Source organism: Lolium perenne, chromosome 6 (genome assembly GCF_019359855.2).
Source record: "Lolium perenne isolate Kyuss_39 chromosome 6, Kyuss_2.0, whole genome shotgun sequence".
NCBI classification, from domain to species: Eukaryota; Viridiplantae; Streptophyta; class Magnoliopsida; order Poales; family Poaceae; genus Lolium; species Lolium perenne.
The window spans coordinates 16,666,412-16,680,353 of record NC_067249.2 but is presented as its reverse complement, the minus strand read 5'-3'; the positions used below and the strand labels follow the sequence as shown (position 1 = coordinate 16,680,353).

The 13,942-nt window shown below is 42.8% G+C and overlaps 1 long non-coding RNA gene across 1 annotated transcript; it reads left to right on the top strand.

Annotated features, from left to right (window-relative positions):
• Positions 1-9,846: 9,846 nt before the first annotated feature.
• Positions 9,847-13,263, top strand: LOC127310225 (uncharacterized). The gene is made up of 3 exons (XR_007857356.2): positions 9,847-10,192; positions 11,956-12,104; positions 12,936-13,263. It is a non-coding gene; the product is annotated as an uncharacterized lncRNA (long non-coding RNA).
• The last annotated feature ends 679 nt before the right edge of the window (positions 13,264-13,942 follow it).

Genomic DNA, 13,942 nt, shown 5'->3' with positions numbered 1-13,942 from the left:
CGTTGATGTATACTTGTACATTTTTCCCTATCTGCTCTGCTAGGCACTTCTGCATCATCCGCTGATACGTTGCTCCCGCGTTTTTCAACCCGAAGGGCATTGTTCGATAGCAGAACACGCCGTAGGGGGTGATGAACGCTGTTTTCACCTCATCATCTTCTTTCAATCTAATCTGGTTATAACCAGAATAAGCATCCAGGAAGGAAAGACGTTCACATCCTGCCGTGGAGTCGATGATTTGATCGATCCTTGGGAGGGGAAAGTGATCCTTTGGACAGTGTTTGTTAAGACACGTGAAGTCGACGCACATGCGAAGGACCTTCGTGTTTTTCTTCGGCACCAACACTGGGTTAGCTACCCATGTGGCCTCTGTATGTATTTCTTTGATGAAACCTGCTTCTCTGAGTCTGTTAATTTCCGACAGCATAGCCTTGCGGTTTGGTTCCGAAAAGCGCCGCAAGGGTTGTTTGATTGGTTTCGCGATTGGATCCAAGTGTAGGTGGTGCTCGGCAAGTTCCCTGGGTACTCCTGGCATGTCAGCTGGACACCATGTGAAGATTTTCCAGTGCTCACGGAGGAACTCGACGAGCGCGCTTTCCTATGCGAGGTCCATGTTATTTGCGATGGACGTCGTTTTCTTCGGGTCTGTCGGGTGGATCTGTACTTCCTTGGAATCCTTTGCTGTGTTGAAGGTTGACTCCTTGCTATGCCTCCCCACATCTGGTAGTACGTCGTAGTCTGTCGTGAGCTTTGACTCCATATATTCTGCCTGCATCCCAAAGGTTTCTGAAAGTCGATGAAAATCCTTATCACATTTATTGGCAAGCGAAAAGCTTCCTTTAATCGTGATTGGCCCCTTTGGTCCAGGCATCCTCCACAACAGGTATGTGTAGTGTGGTACTGCCATGAACCTAGCGTATGCTGGGCGTCCCAACAGAGCATGGTACTGTGATGGGAAATCCACGATTTCGAACTCCAGCCTCTCGATCCTGTAATTTTCTCGGGTACCAAACTGAACGTCGAGATTGATCTTCCCCAATGGGTAACTTGGCTTGTCTGGTGTGATGCCGTGAAAACGTGTATCCGTTGGTTTGAGATTTGCCAAGGATATGTTCATCTTCCTTAATGTATCTGCATACATAAGGTTTAAACTGCTTCCTCCGTCGATGAAAACTCGAGACACGTCGAATCCTGCAATTACTGCGGGCAAAATAAGTGCTGACTGCCCTGGTCGAGGAACTTGCTGCGGGTGATCCGCAATTGTGAAGCCGATGTCCTGTCCCGACCAATTGAGATACTCGACTGTTGGTGGAGGCATCTTCTCTGCCATGAACACCTGTCGCGAGATTACCTTCTGAGCTCTGTTGGATGGTCTTCCTTTCTGGATCATCGAGACCGCTCCATGTGAGTTGGGATCAACATATGGTGGTGGTGCTGGTGCTGCCGCAATTCTGAGCTGATGCCGATTTTCTTCCGTAATTGCGGGAGGAGGTGGTAGGTGGATCTCACTCCTAGGTCCTTGGGGGTTTCGACTTGCCGCCTGAGCGTGGGCATGCGCGGCAACCCTCATCATTGCTTGAAAATTTCGACAGTCCTTCTGTAGATGTCCTGACTGCCTTACTCCATTGTTGTCGACGAAGAAGTGCATTTGGCATGGACCGTTCATCATATCGTCAGGGGTCACAAAGGGCCTCCTAGGTCCATTGTTTGGTCTGTTATTTCGTGTATCATCTCTGTTGTCACTTCGCTGCTCACTGCTTCGTTGATAATTATCTCTGTTGCCAGCACCTGATCGAAACCCGGCCGAAATTTGGCCAGGTGGATCATAACTCGAGAATCGAGAGAATCTTCGCCTGCCCTGATAGTTTCGGCTGCGGTCCTCCTCTGGTGACCTGTGTCGCTTATTGTGCACAGCGTCTTCGCCATCTGCCCACTTGTTTGCTATCTCCATCAACGCTGATACTGTTTTTGGGTTGGTTCTTCCCAGATCCTCCACGAAATCTCCTCGCCGGACTCCTGCGACGAACGCGTCTATGGCTCTCTCGTCAGATATGTTTTCTGCCGAGTTTTTGATAATATTCCATCTTTGGATGTACTTCCTCATTGATTCATCGTGTTTCTGTCGGCATGACCTCAACTCCTCAAGTGTCGCTGGCTTTTTGCAAGTGGACCGAAAGTTCTTGATGAATATATCCTCGAAATCAGTCCAATTATCGATGGAGCCTACTGGAAGCTTCTTTATCCAAGATCTTGCGGCTCCACTCAAGTGCACCTGAATGCTCTGCATTGCCGTCGCCCTTGTACCGCCGATTAGTTTCACTGTCTCGAGGTAATCTACCAACCAATCCTCGGGATCCTGCAATCCGTCAAATTTTTTGAAATTATCGGGTAGCTTAAACCCTGAGGGTACCCGAGTTTTTCGGACCCTTCTAGTAAAGCATGGTAATCCGCACATATCCTCCTCAGCTAGGTCTGGAGAGTGTCGATGTTCCCTTCTCTGTTGTCGTGCCCTGTCTACCCTTGCTTGGGTTTCTGCGTCTCTTGCGACGCCTGATCTCTCGGGAGCTGCTGCTGCAACCGTAGGTCGTGGACTATTTTGCCTTGCTGATCCTTCGGGAGGCGTTGATGCAAACGCTGTTCCCATGGCTCCAACACCTGCCATGGCCATGTTGTACAGTGCTTCCCTTGGATCTCCAGGAGGTGGTCTGGATGCGAGGATGTAAGCTTGTGTCGCCATGTATCCAGCTTCCGGTGTTTTGGGAATAATGTTTCCTCTTGTGTCTATCGACATAAATGACATGTCGAGGTTTTGGACTAGATTCTCTCTTTCTGCTTCAGGTATGTTTTGCAACCTTGACCTTGCTCTGTTCCGAGCTTCTCTGTGGCTATCTCCCGAAGTTCCTGAATGTCGACTGAGGTCTGCCCTTCGCCTGCTTGACGCGGAAGCTGCCTCCCTTCTTTTGTTCAGGACCTCTGTTTGTTTTTCTAATTCTCTTCCAGCCCGAGCAAGTCTATATTGGTATGCCTGTAATTCCTCGACCGTGGCAGTTGTCGCCATTGGTTCTGAACCATCCATAGCTCTTGTGGCTCTATCCCATGCTGCTTGTGGCAACTGAACTCTCACACGTGGTGTAGGCCCAACGTATTTGCTGCCCAATCCTCGCCTTAAGTCAGAGGGATCAACGTATGGATTGCCCAAATCGTCGAAAGCCTCCGACGTTTCCTCATGATCGCGACTTGCTTCTCCGATGGCGTAGATTTGATGATAATTTAAATTCTACGCCTTGCTGGATTCGGTGACACCATCATAGAGATTGGTGAAGACCTTTCCGATAGTGACAGATTTGTCGATGAAGTTGAAGCTGTCGATGCTTTCAGAGTCGCTGCTTATATAGGAGTCCGCAGACGACTCGAAAGACATGTCGCTGAAGATCTTGGCGAGTTTTTCGCTTGCCTTGGTGCTGACGAAGCGTGGCGAAGAGGTTTCTTCATCGCCTGACTCGATCGATGATGCCGAGCTTGAGGATTCAGTATGCTCCACGGGAAACCTCGGGAAGGTCGGAACTTCGAGACGATAACTTCCTTCCTTCCCGACACGAAAGTGGAACCTCCCGAACGTCATCTCCATGGGCTCTTCCGGATATGTATATGCATCCAAACGGGAGGGCGGGTGAGGCACAAAATCAACGAGACTAGTTTCGATCTGTTTACCTCTATCCATGATGTTGCTTGCTGCTGATGAAGTCGACGATTCTGAACGTGCCATCGAGATCAGCTCCTTGTCGCCTCTAGTTCCCACGGTCGGCGCCAATTGACAAGGTATTAACTTGTCAATGCCTACGAATAGTAGACTAGGGTTTCGTGTAAAGTAGAGGGCAAGTAGATCTCGAAGGTTATCAGCCGAATAGTACTCGACGGAGTAAAACTAGGGTTTGCTCAACAATGATTCGATGATCTTTCTCGCCCCTCGACTCCCCCTTATATATGAGGCGGAGCCGAGGGATTCGTATTGTACAAGTTACAGAGTTCGGGGAGGTTTCTAACTCGTCCCACAAGATTACATACAACCCTTCTTATTACAACTCTAGCTTTCCTTAACAATATCTTTGGGCTTCCAAGTCTTCTTATTCTTCGGGTACTGGGCCTTCAGTAAACCCCGGGTACTATCTTTGGCAGGCCCATTGGGGATGCCTATGTCAGTGAGGCAGATAACCGAACGAAGCCTACCCGCCCTACTGGGAATGCTATATATGATATGGTCAAGGATTTAAAAGTGATCTTTGGAAAGGGTCCTGGCGGACAATCTGTTCCGCATGATGTTGACGGACACGTACCCATGTGGAAGAAGAAGTCTATATTTTGGGAGCTACCCTACTGGAAATTCCTAGAGGTTCACTCTGCAATCGACGTGATGCACGTGACGAAAAATCTTTGCGTGAACCTTCTAAACTTCTTGGGCGTTTATAGAAAGACAAAAGATACACCGGATGCACGGAAGGACCAATAAAGTATCCAAGAAGGAAACAACCTGAATCCAGAGAAGTATCAAGGTCCTGCCAGCTACGCTCTTACCAAAGAAGAGAAGGAGATCTTTTTTGAAGTCCTGAGTAGCATCAAGGTCCCGTCTGACTTCTCGTCAAATATAAATGAAATAATAAACATGTTAGAGAAAAAGTTTCAAAACCTAAAGTCTCATGACTGCCACATGATTATGACACAATTACTTCCGGTTGCATTGAGGGGGCTTCTGCCGGAAAATGTTCGAGTACCCATTGTGAAGCTATGTGCGTTCCTCAAAGCAATTTCTCAGAAGGTGATCAATCCACTAACTCTACAAAATTTACAGAAGGATGTGGTGCAATGTCTAGTCAGCTTCGAGTTGGTGTTCCCACCATCCTTCTTCAATATTATGACACATCTCCTAGTTCACCTGGTCGAAGAGATTGGTGTTCTCGGTCCTGTATTTCTACACAACCTGTTCCCCTTTGAGAGATTCATGGGAGTCTTAAAGAAGTACGCTCATAACCGTGCTAGGCATGAAGGAAGCATATCCAAGGGCTATGGAACAGAGGAGGTCATTGAGTTTTGTGTTGACTTTATTCCTGACCTTAAGCCGATCGGTGTTCCTGAATCGCTCTATGAGGGGAGACGGCGTGGAAAAGGCACGCTAGGAAAGAAAGCAACAACGTGTATGGACGGAAATTCTTTCACTCAAGCACACTACACAGTTCTACATAATTCCATCTTGGTGGCTCCGTACAAAGAGGAACACAAGGATATCGTACGCTCTAAATACCCGGAGCAGCGTGAAGATTGGATTGATGGAGAACACATGAAGACTTTCGACGGTTGGTTGCAAACACGTCTCATGAATGTCACTGATGACGAGCAGCTATACTTGTTGGCCAAGCAACCATATTCGACTATATCGACTTTTCAAGGGTACGAGGTTAATGGGAATACATTTTACACGTTCGCACAAGATAAAAAGAGCACCAACCAAAACAGTGGTGTCCGCTTTGATGCAGCAGATGGCAATGGGAAGAAGGTCACATATTATGGGTACATAGAGGAGATATGGGAACTTGACTATGGACCTAATTTCAAGGTCTCTTTGTTCCGGTGCAAATGGTTCAACCTGAAAGACGGGGTTCAGGTAGACCCGCACTACGGAATGACTACAGTGGATCTCAAGAATCTAGGGTACGACACCGAACCATTCGTCCTAGCCAGTGAAGTGGCTCAGGTTTTTTATGTGAAGGACATGTCTAGCAAACCGAAAAAAATAAAAGAAAGTCAAGAGGACACATCATAGGATGATCCAAAGCGCCACATAGTTCTTTCAGGAAAAAGAAACATCGTGGGAGTAGAGGACAAGACAGACATGTCAGAAGATTATAATAAGTTTGATGATATTCCACCCTTCAAGGTAAAAACTGACCCAAGCATCATCTTAAATAATGAAGATTGTCCATGGTTGCGTCGCAATCAGAAGAAAGGGAAACACACGAAGAAAACTCAGAAGGGTAGTGTAACATTCCAAATTTTCAAAACAAAGAAGAAATGAAAATTCCCTTTTCCAAAATTTGGAACCAACAAAAACTTTAATTTATTTATATGTGGTGCATAGATTTAATGCATCTATGTTGTGATCTTGCCATGAGGTTGCTTGAGTGTTTACCATTGTTGCTAAAAACCTAAACCTTGATACTTTGATCAAAGAGAAACAAAGAGTTTGAAAAAGAAAATAAAAATGACATCACATATGGGCCTATGGCCATTTTTTCCAAATCTTAACCTAGACCTTTCTACCTTGCATAAATGGTTTGGAAACATCACTAAACTCGTATCAAACACTTTTGAGTCAAAGAAAACCAAAACAAATCAAAAGAAAAACCAAAAACCTCTCACATATGATAATGGTCATTTGTGCCATTGATGACGCGTCAAGCACACGCCTGTTGGGAACCCCAAGAGGAAGGTGTGATGCGTACAACAGCAAGTTTTCCCTCAGTAAGAAACAAAGGTTTATCAAACCAGTAGGAGTCAAGAAGCACGTTGAAGGTTGTTGGTGGCGGAGTGTAGTGCGGCGCAACACCAGGGACTTCGGCGCCAACGTGGAACCTGCACAACACAATCAAAATACTTTGCCCCAACTTAACAGTGAGGTTGTCAATCTCACCGGCTTGCTGTAACAAAGGATTAGATGTATAGTGTGGAAGATGATGTTTGCAAAGAATAGTAAGAACAAGTATTGCAGTAGATTGTATTCAATGTAAAGAATTGGACCGGGGTCCACAGTTCACTAGTGGTGTCTCTCCAATAAGAAATAGCATGTTGGGTGAACAAATTACAGTTGGGCAATTTACAAATAAAGAGGGCATAACAATGCACATACATATCATGATGAGTAGTGTGAAATTCAATTGGGCATTACGACAAAGTACATAGACCGCTATCCAGCATGCATCTATGCCTAAAAAGTCCACCTTCGGGTTAGCGTCCGCACCCCTTCCAGTATTAAGTTGCAAACAACAGACAATTGCATTAAGTATGGTGCGTAATGTAATCAACACAAATATCCTTAGACAAAGCATCGATGTTTTATCCCTAGTAGCAACAACACATCCACAACCTTAGAACTTTCTGTCACTGTCCCAGATTAAATGGAGGCATGAACCCACTATCGAGCATAAATACTCCCTCTTGGAGTTACAAGTATCAACTTGGCCAGAGCCTCTACTAGCAACGGAGAGCATGCAAGATCATAAACAGCACATAGATAATAGATTGATAATCAACATAACATAGTATTCCATATTCATCGGATCCCAACAAACGCAACATGTAGCATTACAAATAGATGATCTTGATCATGTTAGGCAGCTCACAAGATCGAACAATGATAGCACAATGAGGATATGACGACCATCTAGCTACTGCTATGGACCCATAGTCCAGGGGTGAACTACTCACACATCAATCCGGAGACGATCATGGCGATGAAGAGTCCTCCGGGAGATGATTCCCCTCTCCGGCAGGGTGCCGGAGGCGATCTCCTGAATCCCCCGAGATGGGATTGGCGGTGGCGGCGTCTCTGGAAGATTTTCTGTATCGTGGCTCTCGGTACTGGGATATTCGCAACGAAGGCTTTAAGTAGGCGGAAGGGTAGGTCAGGGGGCGTCACGAGGGCCCCACACGCCAGGGCGGCGCGGGCCCAGCCCTGGCCGTGCGGCCCTAGTGTGGCGGCGCCTCATCGCCCCACTTCGTGATCCTTTCGGTCTTCTGGAAGCTTCGTGGAAAAATAAGCCCCTGGGCGTTGATTTTGTCCAATTCCGAGAATATTTCCTTTGTAGGATTTCTGAAACCAAAAACTGCTGAAAACAGCAACTGGCTCTTCGGCATCTTGTCAATAGGTTAGTGCCGGAAAATGCATAATAATGACATAAAGTATGTATAAAACATGTGAGTATCATCAATAAAGTAGCATGGAACATAAGAAATTATAGATACGTTTGAAACGTATCAAGCATCCCCAAGCTTAGTTCCTACTCGCCCTCGAGTAGGTAAACGATAACAAGGATAATTTCTGAAGTGACATGCTATCATAATCTTGATCAATACTATTGTAAGCATATGTAATGAATGAAGTGATTCGAAGCAATGGTAAAGATAATGGTTAAACAACTGAATCATATAGCAAAGACTTTTCATGAATAGTACTTTCAAGACAAGCATCAATAAGTCTTGCATAATAGTTAACTCATAAAGCAATAGATTCTTAGTAGAAAGTTTTGAAGCAACACAAAGGAAGATTTAAGTTTCAGCAGTTGCTTTCAACTTGTAACATGTATATCTCATGGATAGTTGTCAACATAAAGCAATATAACAAGTGCAATAGGTAAACATGTAAGAATCAATGCACACAGTTGACACAAGTGTTTGCTTCTAAGATAGAAAGAAGTGGGTAAACTGACTCAACATAAAAGTAAAAGAATGGCCCATCGCAGAGGGAAGCATGGATTGCTATATTTGTGCTAGAGCTTTTATTTTGAAAACAAGAAACAATTTTGTCAATGGTAGTAATAAAGCATATGTGTTATGTATACTATATCCTACAAGTTGCAAGCCTCATGCATAGGTTACCAATAGTGCCCGCACCTCGTCCTAATTAGCTTGGATTTACATGAATTATCATTGCATAACATATGTTTTAACCAAGTGTCACAAAGGGGTACCTCTATGTCGCCTGTACAAAGGTCTAAGGAGAAAGTTCGCATTGGATTTCTCGCTTTTGATTATTCTCAACTTAGACATCCATACCGGGACAACATAGACAACAGATAATGGACTCCTCTTTAATGCATAAGCATTCAACAACAGATAATATTCTCATAAGAGATTGAGGATTGTTGTCCAAACTGAAACTTCCACCATGGATCATGGCTTTAGTTAGCGGCCCAATGTTCTTCTCTAACAATATGCATACTCAAACCATTTGATCATGATAAATCACCCTTACTTCAGACAAGACGAACATGCATAGCAACTCACATGATATTCAACAAAGTGAAATAGTTGATGGCGTCCCCAGGAACATGGTTATCGCTCAACAAACAACTTATTAAGAAATAAGACACACACTACAAGAGATCTGATATACTATGACGAAAACCCTCATGAAAGTGGTATGTAACGTCATGGAATATCACAATGTATGACGTTTCTTCTCTGGCGTCATGCATTCCAAAAGATCTGTGACGGTCACACGAGCACCGTCACACATTAGCACATTCTGTGACGACTAGGTAGCTTCCGTGACGAGCGTGGATGTGTCACGGAAAAATTAACACTGGTACTACATCATGTAATAGCTAGCGGGAGGACCATTGAGATGGGACCTATATATTGTGACATAAATAAACTGTTATGAAATATATATTTGACAAGACGTGTGAATCGTTAAGTCGAAAACCACACATGTCGAGAAGAACTAAGAAATACCGGTACTAAAAATTCCTTACACGGAAGGAGAAAAAATAATAAAGATGGCTACTAATAAAAAAAGTATATTACGCAGAAGTTAAATTTGTGCTATATCGCCTATGTGTGGGTACCAATAGTCCAATACCATTATAACACTTCGACTGGTTTTTGGTTAGGATTAATTCCTCGAGGGAAAGAACAGGAACACTCAGATTCATCAACCAAAAGATAAAAATAACAGATGCATGATCTCGTCAAACTTATATTTTCCCTCCAAATAAAATCCGTATTTCCACCCACCCTATGTCTCCACGTGTGGGACAGTTGCAAAATTTCTACGAGCAACTCCTGCGAGGAGCCACCGCCCACTCCCCTGTTTCTCGTGCTCGTCTCCCCAATTCTCGCCACGCACCAGATCGGAGGCCTTCGATCCATCCGCCCTAGCAGTTCGAACGGCGGAGCGCTCCTCATATAAGGGATCGGGGCCGCTGGCCTCACCTACGGCCGTCTTTCCCACGCCGCAGCCCGCTTGAACGCCCCCGCCCTCCCCGCCGGCTGGATCGGAGCCGCCGGCCTCACCCACGACGTCCTCCTTCACGCCCCTTCCCTGGTTCCCTCCCACGACTGCACCCAGGCAAACGCTACCGCCTGCATACGCGAGAATGCCACCGTCCACACCCGCGCGAACACCGGCGCCCTCCACAAGGTACGTCTTCTACAATACTAGTGAATACTGCATGTACTTTCTGTATTTGTTGATCCGTGCCACCATATTTTTTGCGGACTATGTGGTGTGATGTTTTTCTTCTGCATTTCATAGTAGCTTGATATTTGAGATCGATCCCATGGTCAACCTGTGTCTGACGGGTACTAAGTTTTAGGTTCTGGCTAGATATCTAGCAAAAGCAGCATTGAATGGCTTGGACTGCATATTTTTCTATCTGAAATCCTCTAAACAAGCATTGCGTTTTGGCCTTATGGTACATGGAGTAGTAATATGTGTGGTAGTGAAATTCTTCAGTGCCAAATTGCATCTGTACTTTGACGATTCTTGATTAAAACATGTGGAATATTTTGTCTCAAAGCTAGTGTCTATTGATCAAACAATGAGCTGCTGGTTCAGCAGAAGCAAAGGCCCCCTTTTTTTTGTACTTTTCAGTTTGGTTCTTCTGTTTAGTACGCATTGTTGTTTTCTCGCCGTGCGCCACTGCGGCGCAACATCTTCAGATATGAATCGGCCTCCAGCTTTGTTTGTGTTTCTGAATTTGCATTTTTGCACCATGGCGCCACACCATGTTCATAGATGAATCAGCTGTCACAGCAACACGTCGTCTTAACGTTTGGTCGCTGGCGGGCGCAGTGCCCTGCCGTTAGGTGGTCGCTGTTGTCTAATCATCCAAGTACTTCCGAGAATTTCACTTTCTCTTGAAGTCCACACATAATCAAACCATATGTACGTACAATAAACAAATATCAAATTCAAATACACTTCACTAGTGTTAGCATAGCATATTTTTGAATAATGAGCATCTATCATCATCCATTCTGGTAAAAAGAAATGAAAACAGTTTGTACATGAGTTCAGTAATGCATTTACAAACATAAATACCATGCAGCTTTCTTATTGATATATTTATTCATCGGTCAAAAAATGGAGATGCCACTCCCGTCTTGATGGCTCAAACTATGCAGAGTGGAAAGAAACAGTTTTACATTACCTTGGGTGTGCTGATTTGGTGAAGTTAAGCAATCAGCAGTCAACTATATATTCAGAGTCCTCTTTTGGTCTCTACTTTAATCCTTTACTTGCTTGCCGTGTCTAAATAGAAGATTACTCTTCCTGTTGTGCAATACGTGCTAGACTGAAACATGCTAGTTTTGTTACAGTAGTTTTGTGAGTGCGTAAGTTTCTAGTAAACAAACGGATTGTTTCTAAGAAATGTTTTCTGTATATGTCAAATCTCTGAAGCTATACATATAAATTAACATGTTAGTTCGAGATGGTTGTCATAATCAGTAGCTAGCAAAATATATATATTGAGGTTTTGGCTTTAATGCCCTTACACGACGACCTTCACATTTGAGCTTTGTTTGAAGTACAAGAAGTTCCTTTTTTGAACTTAATGAAACAAGTTCTAGGCTGTCATTTGTCTTGGTCTATGCACCTGGTTCTATGTAATTTGTCCAGCAACACATGGATGACAAGAGGTGGCAGATTAATTGAAGCCATTGGTTTTCTTTTGCATTTGTTTGTACAACTTTTCCTGCTTGCTAACATGCTATTTATATACTCATGTCTAGCAGATTTTTAAAAAATATAACAAGTTCTAGGTTGTCATTTGTCTTCGTCAATGCATCTGATTTATGTACTCATATTGCGGTGAGGCATTTTCCTTCGTTCGTTTTATTCCCATTTTCACATGTTGCCCTGTCTATTTATTGATGTATCCTATCATTCATTACTTTTAGAAAAACTTTGAAATGGATCCAAATGAGGTGGCCAGAGGTGTATGCACAAAGGTACTCCAGAAAGGTGTTTGACAACAACGATACATCTTGAAGATGGATTATTTCAGGGGCTGTACAAAACAAAATTGGGTAGCTCTTGTCAACAAAAGGTCAGATGGAAGCAATAGGGTTTGTATCAAAATAAGCCACCATCGATACCTATAATGAATCTGAAGTTGCATAATACTTTGTTTTAGTTTGCTACTAGTTGGTTTACCTTCCATTTGTTATTAATCTTGATGTTCCCTGGTAGTAAAAGCATGCACTAGATAGATAGATCTACATGGCTCGTAAGTTGTTCAATTTTTTTTACCAGTCAATTTAATCTACTATAACTTCTTTGCCTCAAGCATTATCTATGTATAAAGCTTGTAGATGCTCACGACCTAGCAGGTATAAACCTACTTTTACTCTGTACATGTTTAAAGGTTGTGAAACATGATATGTAACCTATGTTACATGGACGACTATGATGGTAGAAGTTTGTCCAGCTTGTAGGGCCATCTTATTTCTCCATATTCCATTCTTTGACTACAGAAGCACGTCCTTGCAATCATAAACACTTCAGCAGATTCCCCTATGATGTATTGTAAATTATAATCTCTAACACGAACTTATTTGAGCTAGAAATCTATAGTGAGTGGGTTAACTTGTCATGTGTTAACACTTTAACAAGAAATATTTGTAGCGAATATTTCAACTAGATAAGGTTTATTAGACACTTTTTGCTATATGCTTTTGCCTAGCTATGACCTGAAGTATTTAGGACAGAGTAAGGTAGAGACATTCTTACCGTTATCTTGGACATAGTAATGGTGAAACAGAGTAAGCTGATAATACTGGTGCTAGTAGCATCATCGGCAGTACCTAATGAACATGCTTGCTGTTTTTATAAATGTCTGTTTGTATTGATAATACTAATATTCATTTTCTTCATATAGGAAATTTGTGCAAAGATCAAGGAGAACCGAGAAGCTGTCAAGCATCGCCAAACTATACAAAAGAAGCAACAAGAAGAATTGGTAGCTATGAAGAAAAACCAAGAAGAACATAAAGATTATGAAAAGAAGCAAAGGAACATGACACACTTGTTAGTTTCCTCTTATGGAAACATGCAACTCCGAACTAGGCATCATACTTGATGGTGCATGAAAGGCATCATTATATGGTGGTGCACTTGTCTTTTTTTCTTGCGAGGAAAGTTTCCTTGTATTTAGTTATGCTAATTTTACCGTGCAACTTATTTAGTTATGTATGATGCTATTTGGTTGAGAGTTAGATATATATTGTGATTTCAATGGGAATTGAGTATATGTTGTCATATGTATTCAATATTAATTTAAATTCACACTTTAATGTATATTAAATTTGGAAATTATTACGAGCAAAAAATAAATAAAAATGAATTAAGATTACATGCAAAAGTAAATTTATACAATAATACCTAAGAAAATGGGAAAATAAATATTATTTCGTGCTAATATAATTAGGAAAATTATAATGAAATAAAAATTCAAAAATAAAAATTTGAAAAATATTAGAATTTTTCTAAATTAATTAAATGAAATCACATATGACATCACTTAAATCTGTGACGCAAATCCATGACGTTTCTTGGCCATGGGATGGTCTCCTTGGTGCTGACATCACACATGACATCATCCATAGTCTGTGACGTTTTTTCGCGCGCCGCGTCACTAGGGAGTAATCTGTGACGGGGATTCCGTGACGATGATCGTGACGCTCAAACTATGTCACAGAGGGGTCTTCCGTGACATTTATTGCTATTGCATGACGTTTTGGGCTCGTCACATTATATCAGATCTCTTGTAGTGACATAAGTACATATTCAATACCAAAATAGTTTTTAAGCTATTTTCCCATGAGCTATATATTGCAAAGACAAAGAATGGAATTTTAAAGGTAGCACTCAAGCAATTTACTTCGG